The sequence below is a fragment of the Eublepharis macularius genome, chromosome 2 (genome assembly GCF_028583425.1).
Source record: "Eublepharis macularius isolate TG4126 chromosome 2, MPM_Emac_v1.0, whole genome shotgun sequence".
Lineage (NCBI taxonomy): Eukaryota > Metazoa > Chordata > Lepidosauria > Squamata > Eublepharidae > Eublepharis > Eublepharis macularius.
Genome location: NC_072791.1, coordinates 37,326,359 through 37,342,773, shown reverse-complemented (window position 1 = coordinate 37,342,773; position 16,415 = coordinate 37,326,359). Strand labels below are relative to the sequence as shown.

Here is a 16,415-nt window from a genome sequence, read left to right as displayed (position 1 = left end):
CACTTTACCATTTGAACTTTTACTGTCTCATCTTCTGTAAACCATTTCAACAAAATTTTATACACTTTAGATATCAATTCCCCCCCCCTTGCAGTAGACATTGTTCCAATTCTGAATTTTCCACTCTAAACCCTACTTTCCTCCGATCAGTGTCATACAAATCTTTTATCTGCATATATTGAAACCACCCATATCGAAATGGCAATTCATCATTATTTTTAATATTGTATAAATTCTGATCCACTCTAAGAATGTTCTGATATGTCATCCACTCTGCTCCTTCATAGTCAGTTCTTGGATTCACAACCTCTGCAGGTACAATCCACATTGGTGTTATCACTTGTATTTAGTCCATACTGCAAATAGACTCCGCCTCACAAAATGATGCAAAAACATCACATCAGCCTTACTCTTTCCATACCATAAATATGCATGCCATCCAAAGGTTTTATTGTACCCTTCCAATGTCAATAATTTATGATTTTCTAACAACATCCAATCCCTCACCCAAACTAAGCATATGGCTTCATGATATAGTTTCAAATTTGGTAGTTGGAGTCCTCCTCTTTCCTTTGCATCATATAACACCTTCTAAAACTTATTTCTAAATCATATGTAGTTTGCTGCAGTTTTCAGTTCCTACCGTGTGTTTGCATCTTTTGCACCTCTAGATTAACAATGCACTGGTACACAGATGAAACACTGCAAAAAAAAAAAAAAAGCAATCCGGCTGTGATTGCATGTATGACTGCATTGAGATTCTTTTTTGTGCAGAATGTTCTAACCAATGTGCAAGAGTGCACATGCACGTTAATTAATGCCAAAGAATATCTTGACGGAATCATACATACAGCCACATTAAAAATGGGTTTTTGCAGCATGCCGTTGATGCACAGAGGCAAAACAGTAATGTAAAGTGAATAGAAAACTGTGCATAATGTTCTGTACAAATATTCTGAAAGTAAAAAAATGGAACCATTTATAAGATTCTTAATACATCAGTTTCACTTTGCAAGCAAAATCAAGTAGGTTGGAATGACAAAACCAAGGTAAAATTTGGATAAGGAGAATTTGGGAAGCATCCCTAGATAACAGAAGACAATTTGCCCTCCCTCCCCTTTTGCTTGTGTACATACAAATATGCACAAGCCAACCTTATTAACCCTATAAAAGACTTAATTCCTTTCCAAACACATCTCTGATCATACCTGTTATTGACATGTGTCTAGTCCAATCTCAAAGCACTTTGCCAAGAAGTCCCCAAGATGGCCCATAACAGAAAATATACCTACACATTTGCAGGTTATTTTGATCTTAAAATTGCACTCCCAATTTTATATTATGCTTTTATTGGAAGGAGACCACACACACGAAGACACACACACCTAAGCAAAAAAAGCTGCGAGCAAAAACACCATTGACATACCCTTGTGAAGCTTTAGGTACGAGAGAAATTGGTGAGGCTCCCTTGACGTTGGTGTCCCCTGGGAGCAGACAATGAGAAATTGCCAAAAGCGATTCTCCCTTATGATTGGTTGTGATTCCATCAAAAGCTAATTTAAAAGAAAATGGAGGAAGGAAGGACGAGTCTGACAGGTGAAATAAATTGCAGCCCAGAAGGCATGGAATGGACTGTTATTGGGTGATATCCAGGTAGCTCTCTCTACTTAAAAACAAACTGGGCAATAAAAAAAAAGAGGAGGAAGAAAACTCTTTCAAGAAAAATATAGACAGCAGAAGTCCCATGTATTGCCAGGACTCTTGGCCTGCATGCATACATGTATGCACAAGCCAATGTTCTAAACCTGGCAAAAGGCTTAATTCCTTTTGTCACACACCTCCCACGTATTGCAAGGACCATCGGCCTGGTGGCTGGAATGTATTGCTACCTTCTTAAGTGTATCCCAAGTCACAATCTATTCAAGATGCCCATGCTTTGCAACCTATTGACTTTTTCCGATGGGAGCTGTTCAGAGTTATGCTTGATCCTATTTGCATGGCTTTGCCCTTTTATCTGTATAGCCTCATCTTGGGTCTATTTCTTGGCCATTCTCCCATCTAGATTTCTTTTAAAATAGCATAGCTTTTTAATGTATGGCATGAGAGCCTCCACTTAAAGAACTTTTTTTCTGGATTTTTTTAAAAGCTATGGTTGGTTCTCCCACCCTCCAAAATTGTGGCATTGTTTCAACTATCTAATCCATATAGCAAAATCAAAAAGAGTCCAGTAGCACCTTTAAGACTAACCAACTTTATTGTAGCATAAGCTTTCGAGGATCACAGTTCTCTTCATCAGATGAATGGAGGGCAAGAAGAAACTGGTCAGATATAGAGGAGGAGAGGGGAGGGAGGAGTAGATGCAAACAGCTGCTTCTGATATTCAGATCAGTTTGCTTCTGTTAAGGAAATCAGTTACTTCTGATAATGAGATAACCATTCATAGTCCCTAACCAGCACAGGTACCAGGCCCTGCAACAGACCCAGATGCCAGCTCTGCCCTTATATCTACCCAGGGAATACAATTGCAGGACCCAATGGCATCAACTACACTGTCTCTGGCTCTTACAGCTGCTCATCCTCCAATGTGATATATGCCCTCATGTGCCAACAATGTCCATCTGTTCTCTACATTAGACAAACCAGCCAACCTCTACACAAAAGAATAAATGGACACAAATCTGACATTAGAAATGGCAACGTCCAGAAATCAGTGGGAGAACACTTCAATCTACCAGGACATTCCATCAAAGACTTAAAGGTCACTGTAGTTCAACAGAAACCTTTCAAAAAACAAAATCCAACGGGAAGTTGCTGAATTGGAATTCATATGTAAATTTGACTCCGTTAGGCTGGGACTGAATAGGGACTATGAATGGTTATCTCATTATCAGAAGTAACTGATTTCCTTAACAGAAGCAAACTGATCTCCATATCAGAAGCAGCTGTTTGCATCTACTCCTCCCTCCCCTCTCCTCCTCTATATCTGACCAGTTTCTTCTTGCCCTCCATGCATCTGACGAAGAGAACTGTGATTCTCGAAAGCTTATGCTACAATAAAGTTGGTTAGTCTTAAAGGTGCTACTGGACTCTTTTTGATGTTGCTACTACAGACTAACATGACTAACTCCTCTGCATCTAATCCATATAGCTCTGCCCCCCTCCCAACATGCCATTATCCTTGTCATGAAATCCTAGTCCTCTTTAGTTAACAGTCTTTAGCTGCTACTATCACACTGTTTTAATGGTTTGTTGAGTTACCAAAATGGGACTGGAAATCAACTTAATTAATTTTCCAAAATGGAACGATTTACCCTTCTCAGCTGTTGCATCTGGGACTAAGCTCTTTCTATGCGGGCCTACTAAAAAAATCCCCCTCAATACATAAGTGCTTGTGCGATTGCAGTCTCCAAGTAACAAATGACAGGAATGTTTTAAAGAAGGAGATCCTGACTTTTCATGGCTTTGTATGAGTAACATTGTTACTATCAATCTGAAATGGAAAGACTGATTGACTTCAAGAGGGCACCATTTCTCTTTTACTTGCGTTCTCATTAAGGCAACAAATATCACTTCCTGGACTGAACTAAATGTTACGATTTTTACAACCTGACTTTGACTCAGTCACATGTCGAGTGCGAGGGAACTAGTTTCTGATCTGATTCAGATCAGGGATCTAGTGTAGGAGGAGAAAAAGCCTCAGACTCCCCCATGCACTGTTTTCCCAATCCAAAACAGCACTAGAAGCACTATTTGCCCAACTGGGGGGGGGGGGGTGCATGCCTATCCCATCAGTCTCCACCCGAGACAGAGGAGGGCTCTACCTGAGGCCCTAGACAACTGCCTGTTGAGGTAGACAGCAGTGACCTTGATGGATCAATGATCTGGCTCAAGATGAGGCACTTTCATATATATATCCGGCGTTTTTGTGTGCACTGTTAGTATCTTCCCCAATGATATTACAGTCACTGCACTGTATGTAGTGGGTGCCAGGGATCTGTATTCAGGTCCAAATTCTATACCAAGGAAATCTGAATTCTGTGCCCCCAAACCAAATCCTATGATGTGCATAAATTATGGAAATATGAATATATATTATTCATTTTGCCCAAATCTTTTTGAAAGGAATAAATATATAACAATTTCCTCTATGTGATTTACAATCATATTTCAACTTTCTTGTGTTTCCCAATACTTTTTTTTTTTGGCTTGGGGTCTATAACTATTATCTTGAAATAGAGACTTGCAGAATATGTCATGTACGCTGCTAGGAGTCAGCTGCATGGAACGCAGTGATTCTAAATTCCACATAAAATATGTATAGTATTGAGACGAAAGGGCAAAGATACAGTTAAGGCATATATATATATATGTGTGTGTGTGTGTGTGTGTGTGCATTTTCTGACTGCCTAGATAAACTCTTGCAGCCCAACTCTTGGCAGAGTTATTTGGATACTCCCTTTTGGAAGCCAAGTTAGACTTACTCCCAAGTCAGCGTGCAATGCAGTACAACTTTAATAACTGCCAATTCTGGGGGGGGGGGGGAATGTACACATTTTATGGGGGGAGTACTCATTACACAAAAACAGATCTGATGTATTTTCGGGTAGTAAAATGCCCCCAAGCCTCCCCATCTATTTGCCATGGCAGAAGGGGGATTTGGAGGAGGGGCTGTTTTGTTCTCCAGGTGCTTTTGATTTTTTTTAATAGTTACTGAAAGAAACACATAAGAGCACTCTAATGACATCTTATGTTCTAATAGCCACTTGGCCAAGGCCAAGTGGCCTTGATCTATGGATACTTAAATCTAGAGACTGGAGCCATGAATGGACAAGAGAGGTCTTTTGACACACCTGGAAAATGCCTCAGGTTTGCAGGCAAATATGAAATAAAGCACCTGTAGCTTTAACCAGACACCCTAATCACCGTTGCTAGGCAACCATAACAGTTTAGCAAGTATTCCAGGTTTGGTTTCTGTCAATAAAAGACAGGGTGGGGGGAGGCCAGGCCCTTTCTAGGGCTGTTTTGGCCTTTGAGGGAGGAATCACCAGGGCCAGGCCCAGAAGTAACCATCAGATGACTTGGTAACACATGATTTGCATGACTTACCCAGGTTTGGCTGCTTGATACTGTTCAGTGTAGTAGTTATAGAGTTTCTGAGAGACCCAGGTTCAAATCACCACTCTGCTGTGGAAGCTCCCTGGGTGACTTTCCAGTCATACACACTTACCCTAACCTACCTCTCAGGGTTGTTGTGAGGATAATATGGGGGCAATTGCAATGATGTAAGCTGCTTTGGGTCCCTATTGTAGAGAAAGGTAGCATGAATTAAGGAATATAAGTGAAGATGGAGGGCAGATAAAGGTAAGTTGTTTAGTGAGTTTGAAGGACTGAAGGAAGTAGGGAGAGGTGAGCATATGGAGGCTGCCAGAAGGGAAAGAAGAAATAATGTGGGGAAGGGGATACAAGAAAAAGTGAAGTATTCCCCACAAGTCCTTTCAGATTCCCTACCATGCAACTGGGCCCAGCTCAGCTGGCACCATGCAACTGGGCCATAGGAGAGAGGTTGCTGGCAGGGATGGGGAAAAGTGAAGGGAGCAGACAAAGGTGGGTGGGAAGGAGAGACGGAAGCAGGAAAAGGGAGGAGAAGCTAGGGGGGGGGGCTACGGAAGGGAAAGAGAACATGGTGGGGAAAGAGAATATGAAATGCCCCCTGCAAGTCTTTGCAGGCCCTCTACTAGTTATTTACTACTGAGCAGACAGACAACCACTAAACTGCCTTATATACTGAATTAAAAATCCTTTCAGTGCAATCCTAAGAAGAGTTAGTCCAGTCTAAACCCGTTTAAATGAATGAGCTTAGACTGGAGTAGCTCTTTTTAGATTGCACTGTTTGTCTATTAAAGGCAGCATGTCTCATCTGACTTGCATGGACTCTCAAGCAGAGATCTTTCATCAGAACCTTAAAAAATGCTTTCTCCCCAAAATGAACAAATGCAATCCCATTTTTAACACTACCTGTAAGGAAAGGCTCTGTAGCTCATTGCAATCTAGGCCAAGGGTAGGTTTGTTTAGGAGCAGCTTCGGTGTACCCCGTTCAAGCTTCGGTGTACCCTGTTCTTTGCCAGTATGAAAAACACATTTTTATAATAAAAATATTAAAAAAACTCTGCACTTCTTTTTCTTTTTTTAAAAGCAGTGTTTAAGAGCTAAGTAATCAGACTATAACCAAGATTAATAATTCAGAGGAGGAAAAAATAAATCAACCTAAACGAAGGGGGAAGAGGGGCGGGGTGGGAGTTTGGGGTGGGCGGTTAAATGCTCTCGTGTTCCTGCTTGTCAGATTTTTCTCCACGGCTCCGCTGGTTGCTTAATGTGCTTCCGAACGGCCTACTCCGGTGCTCTACTGCCACCTTGACTGAACGAGGGGATTTGCAAGGCGGTGGAATGCAAGCCCTGCACGCAGCCCGGCTCGCGCGCTTTTCGCGCAGCTCCAGGGCTGTTCTCGCCCGATAGATATGAACAGGGTTTTCTCCTCGGATGTCCGTTTGGAAATGGAGAGAGCAGAAATGAGGGGAGATAGAAAGAAACGCCGCTGGATTTTTTTGACAATTTTTTGATCGGGTTTAATCTGCGCTAAAATGCAATGGGACTGATTGCAACCTCCATCCACAAACTCCGCCCCCCCCCCCAATACTCCCTGTAAATCCTCCAAAGAAGCAATGCAGCCCCAAAGACAAAGTGACCGGGGAAGAAGCGACCCGGGTCTGCTTGCTTTCCTTCCATTTAGCGTAACTCTGAGCGCACTAAACTGATCGAGGAAAGGAGCAAGTAGCAGCAGTCCACTTAGAGTGGATTACGTCTCGGGTCCACACCCCACCCACCAGTTTGCTTAGCACTAGATGGCAGGTCTTAGCGTGGAGTTTCCAGAGTGCATCAGTACGTTGACCGAGGAAGTATTTATTTCCCATTTCAGTGTGCCAAGAGCCTCCCCCCGCCCATAACTCGGCCCGTAGACATGCTGCGCTGCGCTAATCTCCGAAAATGCGAGGGCGACCCTAAATCTTCCAAATCCTAAAGAGATCGGAGCTCTTGGCTGGAGAGCGAAGGAGAACTGATCGAAGATCGGCTGCGGGTCGTGGAAGAGAATGAGGGACAGAGCGGCTGGTGGCAGGTTTGCCCCTCATTTCTGCTTTATCCTAAAGTTGTGGTGGAGGAAACTGCCATCAAGGCGTGGCTGTCTTATGGCAACCCCCTGGTGGGGTTTTGAAGAGACTAACAGAGGTGGTTTGCCATTGCCTGCCTCTGAAACACTTATCTTCTTTAGAGGTTTCCCATTCAATTACTAACCAAGGCCGACCCTGCTTAGCTTCTGAGAGCTGACTAGATCAGTTTTGCCTGGACTATCCAGATCAGGGCACACTAAAAAAAACCTTCCCCAAATTGTTGCCAAAAGCACGGGCTCCCAGTCTTCATAGCTCTCAGCAGGCATATCTGAAGCTGGGAGTAGGTGATAAAGATTAAGAAGGGGTGGTGGGCTATAAAAATAATGCAGCATTAAACTGCCACCCCCTCCAAAATCCAAGGAGGCAAATCCCCTCCCCTTCTTTCAGAAGCGGTTTTAAACCTGGGAGAACTGCAAACCCTCCCCTCCTCTGGCTGGCTGTTGTGGCTGTTCATTCATTCATTCATGCATTCATTCATTTCCAAGGCCAGGCGCGTTCCAAAGAGACGCGCACAAGTAATCCCCAAAGCCTGGCGGCCGGGGTTGTGTCCTTTGGGGCGAGTCCCCCCCCCCCCCCAACAAGCCTTTCCAGACGATTCGCGGCCAGCCATAACACCGCCCGCTCCTAGGCGGCGGGAGGGACCGACCCGCGAGCCTCTTCCCAACCGCCCGCCTGCAAAGGGTTAAGCGGTTGCCTCCCGCTTCTTTTTTCCCCCCTTTGCTAGACGGTCGAGTTTCGAGGAAGGCGCTGTTCGAGGCGGGCGACGCTGCGTGTTGCCGCCGCCGCTGGTGCAGCCGCCCGCTTGAATTCCAGCAGAGAAGATGGGCGCCTCGGGGGCTGCGGGCCGGGGGCTTCAGTGAATCGAACCCTTCGCCGGTCGGGATCTTCGGCGGGGAAAGGGGTTGGCTCGCCCCCTCCTCCTCTTGCGCGCACACACACAAAAGAGGCTTTGGAAATCAGCTCCGCTCTTAGCGTCTCTGGGTGAATGACCGGCTGGACTGAGGCTCGGGAAGACCCCTCTGCGCGTCGCCCGCGGGGAGAGAAGCCCACAATCGGGGGAAGGGGGCGATTATGAGGAGGCTCGGGGCGCTCGCCAGCTATGGAAGCAAGCCAGCCCTTGGCGGGGATCCTTAAATCAGTACAATGCAGGAATCCAGCTGCTTCCCTCTCCACCTTCCTGACCCAGTGGGGTTTGGGTGAGATCCAAAGGAAGAAGAGCCACGACTGTCTCATCAGGTAAAAACGGCTTCTTTGCTTCTTTTGCAGATACTTCCCTTCACCATCTGCTTAAAAAAATATGGGGAGGGGGAGTGGAGGGGGGGAGAAGCACCCGGGGCATTTCTGTCTCCCAGTATTAAGTTTCAGTGGGGGGACCAGATGCATGCAGGTTAGGTTCTGTGCGACCGTAGAAGGAACTGGGGAAACTCTCCCGCCAGTGAGGATCGCCTAGCTGGGAGAAAGCAGCCTGCGATCCCAAACCTGCTTACGCCGGAGTAGTCTTTTCGCAGGGCAATGCTGGCAGATTCGGCTCGGTTGTGTTCGCTCAGGTGTGTGCTGCGGCGGGATCCGTCGCCCCCAGAACGGGTTTCGGCTTGCGTGTTATCAGTCGCTCCCCCGCCCAGCCATCCACGTGGAACTGGATCAGTGCAGCGGAGAAGGTTCTGTCTCGCTTTTATGCTTCCAGACAGGCAACCCTTGGAGCCGCTCGTCCACCTGTTTGTCGCGCAGCCTTAGTTTAGGCGGGTCTACTCGGAAGTAAGCCGTGAGATTTTCCCACCGAGGGGATCGAGATGCGAGAACGAGGTCTTTAGGGGAAAAGAAGGGCGCGATCCTCCGCGGGCCACTCAGGTGAAGCCCCGTTTTATTCGCTGCCCTGCGAATGCCCCCCCCCCCTCCGCAGAAGAGGGGTGCTCGCTCGTTTTGTCTTTTAAGGGCTGTTTTAACTAATTCGAGTCCAGCTGTTTCCTTAACTCTGCCGAGGTACCCAGGCAACCGCATGGATTACGGCAACCCCCCTCTTTCCCCCGACACATCGCTGATCATTTCCATGTTGTTTTTTATCTCAGTGCCAGCGGTGCCTGCCAGCTCTTTCTGGCGCTTCCGTTTCAGACGTGGCCGGGTTCCCTTCTCCAGGCCTTTCCCTAGCTTTTCTCTTCGGGGTCAGAACAGGAGGGATTTCTAACGGGACAGGGCCCTCGAGGGTTGGGGTAATTTGTGTGGGCGGGAGGGGGGGCGACAGGCGACAGTTGGGTGTTTGGAGCCATCAGCCTCCATTTCAAGCCGAGGACAGATATGGGCAATGGAGTGGTTGTTTGAAACCCGTGCGCGCATGGAAATGCACCTAGTGGCTGTTCCCGTTTCCAAATCAATGCATTGCCATTGTATCCACTGGGCTGGGAGCCCTTGGCAAGGTTGCTCGGGCAGGTCTCCTTCCTTGGATGTTCTCTGCCCTTGCCCTATTTCTTTTGTGCTTTGGAAAGCTTCTAGGCCCTCTTACAAACGTACCGTTTCGTCTTGCTCCACCTTTCAATACATTGCAGTGAAGACGGAAGCCCAACTGGCTAAGGCAAAAGAGAAGGGTTAAATTGCACGTGTGAACGAAAAGGAAGGAGGAAATTCTGCCAGCCGGTTCAGCGTCGGCCAGGCATTTAGCCCCAGGCACCTCACGTATATAGAAACTAGAAGGACTTAGGCCTGGCTGGCTCAGGCGTGTGCGCATGGCTTGTGTGCTCTGTATTTGATGATCGACAGCTGAGCTGAACGCCTGGATTGACTTTGCCTGAGACACGAAACTTCATGTGTCTCTTCGGGGGCGGGAGGGTCTCTTCACTCAGGCAACTCAACCGCTTTCATCACGCTGATGGAAATGCACGTGTGAAAGCCCTCAAAACTCCCCTTTCAATGCATTTAGAATAAAATTGAGACGTCTGTGTCAAGAAACTGTTTTTGAACTCTAGATGGTCATAAAGAACAAGTCAGCGTGAAGAGGAAAAGAAAATCTCTACGGGATTTCAAAGGCTTAAAAAAAAATCTCCCCCAAACCTTCTATTGGACACATGGCATTGATCAGTTTTACCAATTTTCTTCCACCCCTGGCGCTAAAAATAATGTAAAACATGCAGTCTGGATAATGTATGTTTTAACCAGCTAGATCCAGCAGATACACCCTCTCCCTCCTCTTTTCTTTCTATTGTAACAGTATTCACAGAATAGAATGCTGCCAGTTTATTGAGACCTATGATACCGTGCCGAAAGTCCCATTCTTGTAGTAGCTGACGATTTCTGAATCATTGACTTTCTTTTCTTTAAGTGGCTTTCTGGTTTACCCCAAATGTATCATTGTTGGGGAGGGGGGCAGTATTTATTTATATCTGTGGCAGGGAGACATGTGACGATAAATACTCTGGGGTTTCTCCAGCAGTTTAGAAAAGTCGAGATAACAGAAAACAGGTTTTTCTAACTTCTCCAGGGGGATCTATTTATTGATTTGATTTTCCCAAGATTCAAAAGTTCATAAGAAAGAAAGAAAGAAATGGTTTCAGCCTAGGTTGCATCCACATGAAAACAGGCCGCCCGGGTGAAGGCTCTCTTTCACTCGGTCTCTTCCTAATAACTAGCATTAATTTACTTTATCGCAGCAAGGGGGGTGTCTTCCTTTCGTATTCTCTGCTATGCCCGTGCAAGGAGCGTCCATCTGCTCTCTGGCACCGAGAGCCCCCAAGTCAGCCCAGCTGCCGGCTCGGGACATGTTGGGTGGGGCGGCCGGTCTCCTGCCAGTCTCGCCTTCTGGGACGCTTCGGCCAAGCGCTCGCATCGGGGCAATTAAAGCCGCTAATCGCACACGCGCCCGCCCGCCAGCCCAAGGCGGAGCAGGGGCTGATTGGGGAGCGCTACGCTTTCCCGTATTCTGTCTGATAGATGCGCCTCCAAAATCGGGGGGGAGGGGGGGCTAATCAGGCAGACGCACCACTTCGGTGGAGATCTTTTCGGAGAAGGGTGGGTTAAAAGGTGTTTTAGAAGAAGAAGAAAAAAAAGGAGGGGAAAAAACAGGCCGACCGAGTCCTCCTCTGGCTCTTGGAAAGCTTTCAGGTTGCAGCCCTGCCTTCCAAGCATTCTTGAAACTCGACCTGTGGGAGGGACTCCGAGCGAGAGAAGGAGAGATGGCTATCGAGTGAATTCATTACTGTAAACATCTCCCTGGGGTGTCAGGCAAGGAAAAGGGGGAGAAAAAGGCACGGCTTCCATTAGCAGGGAATAGTCCGATTGGAGACCTCATTACGGCGGAGAGCAACCTACGGGCTGGACGCGGAGCGAAGGAGGGAGGAGGCGCGCAAGCACACCCGCGCTCGCTCGCTCGCATCCCACACGCTCCTCGAGGTACATGCGCGCACGCCTGCACGTCTGCACGGGTTGAGATCTCTCCAGGGTTGCCGGCGATTCTCCCGCCTGCGCTTTCTGTCTCCCGGGCTGAGCCTCTCTTCGGATCTCCCAGCACCGAGAGAAAGCTGCCAGCGGGCTCGGTCGGGCTCCCTCCTCGCTCTTCTCCCCGGGAGGTGGAACCGGAGCGAGGGAGACGGAGAAGGGGAGCGTCGGGAATGCCGGAGCTCTGGGCTGCGCGCTGGAGGAGAAGGGGGGAGGATGATGCCGCTGCCTCGTAAGAGAGGACGGCGAAAGAAAGTCGAGGCATCGCTCAGCAGAGGACGCGGCGGCGGCGGCGGCGAGGGGAAGCAGAGGAGGAGCCCGCGGCAAGGGAGGCCAGGCTGGGATCCCCGCGTCGGATCTCTCCCCAGGCACCAGCCGCCGCCGTGCTGGGGGCAACGCTGCGGCTACCGAAGTTTGCCCGCCGGGGAGGCCGAAGGCGCAGGGAGGATTACTGGCCCAGCCGCAGGAGGGCGACCGGCAGAGCCTGCAGGTACGGTCGGGCTTGCGTGTCTCGCCTCTGGACCTTCCATCAGTCCCCTCTCCGGCGAGTCAGAAAGTTAGCCATTCCCCCGGGATCGGATTGTGGACTCGGTTAGATAGATCGCTATTCGCCTCCTCGTGTATCGGCGCGCGCGTGTGAATGGGTGGGCGCGTGACAGTGACATGCAGGCATGACCGCGAAGAAAGTGATCAGTGGCTGTATGTGACGAGTGCTCTGTACCGCTTGGTAAATTTCAGACGAGGGTTTGCCTGTGCGTGTGAATGAGAGGGGGAGAGAACACATCCAGGTAAAATACAGCTTTCTCCCTCTTCTACGTCATTGGCCAGTGACTCGTTCTAAATGCTTCCAAATGTATCTTCCATCAATTTCCTAGCTCGAATTGAGACAAGCAGACATAGGCATACCCTTTCCTACCTTCAGGAGCTGCTGCTATACATCTGGAAGGAGGGCTGTATTGGGGGAAGGAATAGGAAGAGATCTTCAGAAAGGAGAACTTGAAAAGATAAGACAGGCTGGGAAGAGACAGCAGGTTAGTCAGTGCTGACAAGCCTTATGAAATTCAGATGGGTGTGTGTGTGTGTATGCAGGGTGGCAACTGCAAATGGCCTCAGTATTAATCAGATTCCCATCAATAGCTCCATAAAGGCAAATGTGATGGGCTGAGGGGGGGGGGGGAGAAGGAAGCAGAAATTGTATTTCAAGTCTCAAATGGACAGCAGCTTTGTTTCTTATAGCTGGTCAGACAAATGATGGCTCCAGGCAAGCCAAATGGAAGGGGAAGGGGAAACAAAATGAATGAAAAAGCTCTTTAGAGTGTGTGATAAAACATATATTTTTTTTAAAGCTGCAAACTATGAGATAAGCTATCTACCTTCTTCTTTGGAATGGGAATCAGTCAACAGGCGCTTTTAATTAATTTTAATGGAGGAAATCTGTTTTAAAGCTTACAATAAGCTAATAAAGTCCAAGGCACAAATCCATGCAAAAGCCTGTGTTTACTTATAGAAAGCGGTGATTAGATTTCTTCAGTTGCTGGGGTTTTTTTAACTTAAGAAAGATATGATTAGGCAGGATGAGAAGGGAAGAAGAGAGACAGAGAGAGAGAATGGGGGAATTAAATAAAAATGTGTAAATATGAGCAAGACACACACTAGAATAGTCAGGTTTATTTACTGCCTCTTAACTACTGGGTGCTTACAAACTAATCAAATCAATTTGGCTCTGAAGTGTAATCCTTTAGGGGTGTTTTAATCCTTGCAGTCTTTGCTTAGTCAGAACAGCCCTAGAGTTCCCATCACGGGATTCGGTCACTGTGGTGTGTCTTCTTGGAAGCCATTTGTGAGTCCATTCCAGATTCAAGAAAAACAAAAGGATAGGTCCTCACTGGAAGGCGTATGCAGCAGGCACCCACTTGAGATGTTATTTTTGCTAAATCCCCTAAATACTTGATGTGCCTGCCTTTATATTTAAAGGAAAGGCCCCCTGTGGGGCTTATGCTGTCATTGGAAGTGATGGCTGTACATCTAGGGACAAAATTGGCAGATAGGCCTTCTGAGATAACTGTGATTCACTTCCTTTAAAATTGCAGTGACTGATCTAAATGAAAAGCACACAGAGGGAAGGATTTCTTGTGCAACTGTCCCTTTCTGTTTACATATGATGAGACTAGGGAGCATAAATGACTTTTGCCTAGTTTTCTTTAAGATGACCGTCACTTCCCCCCTTCTGCTTGGTTTCCAGTGCTGCAGAGTGAATCCCCCCCACCATTCAGCCAGCTAGGATAATGTCAGTTTCCCTGCCTTGCTGTCAATTTCCCAGGTGTCCTGTTGTCCCAGTCCATGAACTGGAACAGTTCTCTCTCTCTCTCTCTCTCTCTCTCTCTCTCTCTCTCTCTCCTTCCCAGGACACCTATGATTCCTTCAGGCTCTCTCTTGGGACGTGGAATTACACTCACATACTTCTTGAACCTGATCTCATTTCAAATCTGATGTTATTTTCAGGTAGTAGGAGAATGATTACAAAAAAAGAGGAGGGTACAGGGCAAGAGCCACCAAAAAGTGGATCTAGCCATTGTGGGCTTTGCTTGCTTGCAAACAGGCCTACGTCCACGACACTGGACACTGCTATTTCAGCAGTCCAGGGCTAAAACAAAAGATAAATTAATGGATTATACAAAGATTAGAACTTAGATGTACCCATTCTTAAATTCGCCTGTACGTACGTGTGTGTGTGTGTGTGTGTGTGTGTGTGTGTGAGAGAGAGAGAGAGATTTATCTGCATTTGACTTTAAGACTGAATTTAATTTGTGCCATTGCTATAAATCAAGATTATATCAAGGTCTGCTGGGGCGTTTGACACATAACAAGTCTTATCTGCCAACAACTATCTCATCTCTACCCATTTTGAAAAAAAAATACATTCGAATGATTTTAGGCTCTAACCAGGAATGCAAATGATAATAATGTAAATGGTAACAGTCAGAACAGCAAATCTTCTGTGTGCAAGAGCCTTGCTGATTTGATTTTTTCCACTTTCCCTAGCAACAAAAACATCTTTTTTACTTGTTTGAAAACAAGCAGGAATGTTCAGGCAGGTTAACAACTGCAGGTTGTATTCGGCTGCAATTTACAGGTGAAGGAAAGTGTTCCTCTTAAGATAATATTGTTTGTTTCTTAGTCATCTATCTACACACCCCTTGCTCTTAATCTCAAAGTGAGTTCATTTTTCAGTAGATTACTTTCACATAACTTTGTGGCTTCAGCCATAGTGATTCAAATTCAGTCCATTAGTGACCTCTATCTGTGAGAAGTATACAATCAATGAATGTCTCTCTCCTTCCTAACCCCCTCCTTTTCTTCTGCGAAATATATTGAAATGAAGAAAGCAAACAATCCAACATCCGAATTGCTTGGCTTTTAAGATGCCTTAAATTACTCCAGTTGTTTTCAGCATTCAGAAACAGTTTTCCACTGGGGTCCACTATTTTAGCAGCAAGTTCAAACAAACGTGAGTTAACTGGGCCCTGTTGTTAATGCAAAGAAACACCAAATTGTTTTTAGACAATGGACTCTTGTCATTCAGTAAAGCATTAGCCAAGAGACGGAATGCGGTGCAGTCCATCCAATGGTCCACGCTTGATCCAAAGTGTGCTGATTTACTTTAGTGGCCCATATTAAATACATAAAAATTGGTACTTGACATCAGAAAAGATGTACAGTTACTTAGTATAGTTGCAGAATGCTCTCAGTGATAGCAAAAAAGAATCCATCTGTGCCTATATTGTGAATGCACATCAGAGATCAAGGGAAAGGGCTGTTATTAACAGATGGTCCCTTTTAGGGGATTATTAAACCCAGCCTTCCAATACTAATTTGTCTCTTACTTGTATCCAGATCCATATTTCATGTTTTGGTTAATTATTCTGAATATCAACCGAGGGCTTAAATAACTACATTGCTTTGATTAAGGGAATTGCCTTGTCTGACATTTTCGACGCATTAGTGCCGGGTAGTATGGTGGCATTAGGAAGCTGATGGTTCCTTTTGGTCAACCTTTGCCCAGAAATAATTCTTCGGAGGGTTCTTTTTTAAACTGTCATATACCAAGAACTGAAAGGTGTCCAAGAGTAGCACACATCTTTTTTTTGTTTTTTGTGTGTGGAAGAAATGAACGAAACCACACAAAGTGGTTATTCTGAGGAAGGCGATGTCAGCAGAGACTGATGGCATCCAACTCCAACCCCAAAGCAATATGTGACCTACAGATTCATTCTTCAGATTTCTTTTTCAGAAATATGAGACTCGATATTATATCTTGTCCTTATTTTTTTCCAAATCACAAAACTAATTGCTTACAAAACTGGAGGCAAATGTTTTCCCGAGGGGGGGCGGGGGGCGGAATACAGTTTTTCTGAATCTCTTCCAGTTCAGTCATCCAGTAAAGTGCTCAGCTAGTACAATGGACATCTTATTTTCAGTCAGTGGCCCAAATTGTTTGGATCTTCCTGTTCTTTGGTCCTCCCCTGGTGATTTACACAGTGAATGGTCTTTAGTTCTCTTTGATTCTTCCTCCTGACATGGCCCTTTGAATTGAATCAAAATGCGGTTCTGGTGAGCTCTTAAAACAATTCATCGTGTCAAATTGAGGATTACAAAAAATGAAATGATCCATACAGAAATCTGTAAAACACCTTTAATGATTTTTGTTTTTGAAAAAGGAAGACGACATTCTGTGCTTTCAAATCTGCAGCGCAAAGGTCCCTTGTCTAT

At 46.1% G+C, this 16,415-nt stretch overlaps 1 protein-coding gene across 2 annotated transcripts in view; it reads left to right on the top strand.

The window, feature by feature from the left end:
* The first annotated feature begins 8,302 nt into the window (after nt 1–8,302).
* The window catches only part of FLRT2 (fibronectin leucine rich transmembrane protein 2), a 115,352-nt gene continuing 107,239 nt past the window's right edge, over nt 8,303–16,415 (top strand). Inside the window, exon 1 of one of the 2 annotated variants that reach the window (XM_054972699.1) lies at nt 8,303–8,459. The gene's annotated coding sequence lies outside the window, so the exon portion shown is untranslated. Of the gene's footprint in view, nt 8,460–12,046; nt 12,136–16,415 lie in introns of those variants that run through there. The other variant, XM_054972700.1, reaches the window with a different exon arrangement.